At 46.1% G+C, this 3,760-nt stretch overlaps 1 pseudogene; it reads right to left on the bottom strand.

Annotated features, from left to right (window-relative positions):
* Positions 1–2,714: 2,714 nt before the first annotated feature.
* LOC116465442 (coiled-coil-helix-coiled-coil-helix domain-containing protein 2-like) lies at positions 2,715–3,243 on the bottom strand (annotated as a pseudogene).
* Positions 3,244–3,760: the final 517 nt, after the last annotated feature.

The raw sequence follows: 3,760 nt of genomic DNA, 5'->3' as shown, positions 1-3,760 counted from the left end.
CAGTAGAGACGGGGTTTCACCGTGGTCTCGATCTCCTGACCTCGTGATCCGCCCTCCTCGGCCTCCCAAAGTGCTGGGATTACAAGCGTGAGCCACCGCGCCCGGCTGGTGATAACGTTTTGATTGATTTTATATGAAGAAAAGGATTCAGATACCTTATTTGGTTTATTGGCTCAAGAGCACCCTCTTCTGTTGATACAATAAAGTATAGTGTCTTTAATAAATTATACTTTTGGAGGGAAGGATCATTTGATCTTCTGAATGCTATTCCTCCAGTGGCTACTTCTTCATGTCTTGCCTTCACAAGACTACTGTCTCTTGTACTGTGCAATTTTTAGGCTCCTTCCTTTTTTTTTTTTTTTAAATGCATCTTTCTTTCTTTTTGCGATGGAGTCTTGCTCTGTTGCCCAGGCTGGAGTGCAGTGGCACGATTATGGCTCACTGCAACCTCTGCCTCCCAGGTTCAAGTGATTCTCCTGCCTCAGCCTCCCGAGCAGCTGGGACTACAGGCATGCACCACCAGGCTCAGTTAATTTTTATATTTTTAGTAGAGACGGGATTTCACCATGTTGTCCAGGCAGGTCTTGAACTCTTGACCTCAGGTGATCCACCTGCCTCAGCCTCACAAAGTGCTGGGATTTCAGGCATGAGCCACTACACCCAGCCAACACATCTTTCAAATAACACCTTTCCGGCCGGGTGCAGTGGATCACGCCTGTCATCCCAACACTTTAGGAGGCCAAGGTGGGAGGATCTTCTGAGGTCAGGAGCTCAAGACCAGCCTGGCCAACATGGTGAAACCTGGTCCCTAATAAAAATACAAAATTAGCTGGGCGTGGTGGCGCATGCCTGTAATCCCAGCTACTCGGGAGGCTGAGACAGGAGAATGGCTTGAACCCAGGAAGCAGAGGTTGCAGTGAGTTGAGATCGAGCCATTGCACTCCAGCCTGGGCAACAAGAGTGAAACTCCGTCTCAAAAAAAACAAAAAACAAAAACAAAAAACAAATAACACCCTTCCTTTTGATTCTTAGTGCTCTGATCCATCAGGTCTCAAACTCGTTCTCAGTTTTAATTAGGGTGGGACTTTCTTCAGAGTGTGAACCCTATGTGGTGTTATCATGAGAGAAGAGAAGTTTCTTCTCTCCTCACAATTTCTGCCTCACATTTCAAATAAATGGAACTATATAATATGTGGTCTTTTGTGACTGATTCTTTTTTTTTTTTTTTTTTTGAGGCAGAGTCTCGCTCTGTCACCCAGGCTGGAGTGCAGTGGCCCGATCTTGGCTCACTGCAAGCTCAGCCTCCCGGGTTCACGCCATTCTCCTGCCTCAGCCTCTCCGAGTAGCTGGGACTACAGGTGCCCGCCACCACGCCCGGCTAATTTTTTGTATTTTTCTAGTAGAGACGGTGTTTCACCGTGGTCTCGATCTCCTGACCTCGTGATCCGCCCGCCTCGGCCTCCCAAAGTGCTGGGATTACAAGCGTGAGCCACCGCGGCCGGTGTGACTGATTCTTTCACTTAGCATAATTTCTTTGAGATTCATCCATGTTTTAGCATGTATCAGTACTTCATTCTTTTTTATGGCCAAATAATATTCCATTTAATGGAATAAGTGGAATATTTGGTATAACTATATCACATTTTGTTTATTCATTCATTAGTTGATGGACATGTAGATTGTTTCCATTTTTTCCAAAGTAGCTGGATTATTTCACATTCTCATCAACAATATATAAGGTTTCCCATTTCTCCACATTCTCAGCAACACTTGTTATTGTCTTTTTTGGGCGAAGAAAATCACTTTATTCTAATTAACTCACAAACAAAACAAAACAAAAAAATCACAACAGCTGGTTTAAGGAGGCCACACAAACATTTGACATGCCCCAAATTCTATACTATCTTAATGAAATTCTACCAAATAAGAACACCCTCTTCTATTGCAGTTCTGAAGCAAGAAAGTAATGAATGACAGAGGATTGGTTTAACTGACGGTTTTACACTTTATTTATTTTTTTTAATTTTTATTTATTTTTTTTTTTGAGACGGAGTCTCGCTCTGTCGCCCAGGCTGGAGTGCAGTGGCGCAATCTCGGCTTACTGCAAGCTCCGCCTCCCGGGTTCACGCCATTCTCCTGCCTCAGCCTCTCCGAGTAGCTGGGACTACAGGCGCCCGCTACCACGCCCGGCTAATTTTTTTTGTATTTTTAGTAGAGACGGGGTTTCACCGTGGTCTCGATCTCCTGACCTTGTGATCCGCCCGCCTCGGCCTCCCAAAGTGCTGGGATTACAAGCATGAGCCACCGCGCCCGGCCGGTTTTACACTTTATACCTTCACTATTAAATATATATATATATATCTATATCTATATATATATATATATTTTTTTTTTTTTAAGACAGATTTTGCTCTTGTTGCCCAGACTGGAGTGCAATGGCGTGATCTCGGTTCACCACAACCTGCGGCTCCTGGGTTCAAGTGATTCTCTTACCTCAGCCTCCCGAGTAGCTGGGATTACAGGCATGTGCCAGCATGCCCGGCTAATTTTTTGAATTTTTTTTTTTTAGTAGAGACAAAGTTTCTCCATGTTGGTTAGACTGGTCTCGCACTCCCGACCTCAGGTGATCCGCCCACCTCAGCCTCCCAGAGTGCTGGGATTACAGGCATGAGCCACCACGCCTGGCTATCAATTATATTTTATGCTAAATTAACTTAGTTATGAGAGCTGATTTTCCATGTCTTCAATTTGAACTTCTTGATTAGATAAATCCATTTGCAAGTCTGCACTGTTTCACCACCTCATGGAAACCCTCACAGAACTTTATGTCTCCCTGATTCTGGGCACATTCCAAAAACCATTTTATCTCATACAAGAAAGGCTACTGCTGCTGTGCTGGCTGGGTTCCCTGAGGCTCCTGGTAAGTGATGTCACCACTTGTGGGCTCAGCATTATTTACTCCACTGAAGCTCCCATTGATGGCATGACCCAGTATGTGCCCCACAGCAGAGTCCACAGCCATGCCAGCTGCAGTGATTGCCACCCAGGCCATCAGACCTGGCTGCTGGGGAGTGCAGCAGCAGGACAGCCAGCTGCAGAGGGTGGGGCTGCTGCTGGTGGCTGAGCTGCTGGTGCTGGCCTGGGTGTAGTTCTTCTCTGAGGTGCTCAGCTGGCCAGAGGGGCCACGTGGGAGGTGCAGCTTCAGCTTCCACGTGACGTTGCAAATGTGCTGTGGCTCAGCGTCTAGACTTGTGAAACTCTATCTTTCTAAAATTATAGCCATTCTTCTGCATGTAAAATGGTATCTCGTGGTTTTGGTTTGCATTTCCTTAGTGATTAGTGATGTTGAACATCTTTATTTTATTTAGTTATTTATTTTTGAGATGGAGTTTTGCTGTCACCCAGGCTAGAGTGCAATGGCTTGATCTCGGCTCACTGCAACCTCGGCCTCCCAAGTTCAAGCAATTTTCCTGTCTCAGCCTCCCAAGTAGCTGGATTACAGGCGCCCACCACCATGCCAGGCTAATTTTTGTAGTTTTTAGTACAGACAGGGTTTTGCCACGTTGGCCAGGCTGGTCTCAAACTCCTGACCTCAGGTGATCTGCCTGCCTCGGCCTCCCAAAGTGCTGGGATTACAGGTGTGAGCAACTGTGCCCAGCCTTATTTTTTGTTTTTATGTAGAGATAGAGTCTCACTATGTTGCCCAGGCTGGTCGTGAACTCCTGGACTCAAGATATCCTCCCACGTTGGCAGCCCAAAG

Source organism: Hylobates moloch, unplaced genomic scaffold (genome assembly GCF_009828535.3).
Source record: "Hylobates moloch isolate HMO894 unplaced genomic scaffold, HMol_V3 SCAFFOLD_5190, whole genome shotgun sequence".
Taxonomy (NCBI): Eukaryota; Metazoa; Chordata; class Mammalia; order Primates; family Hylobatidae; genus Hylobates; species Hylobates moloch.
Note: the sequence above shows the minus strand (reverse complement) of the source record. Positions and strands in the feature narration are given on the sequence as shown.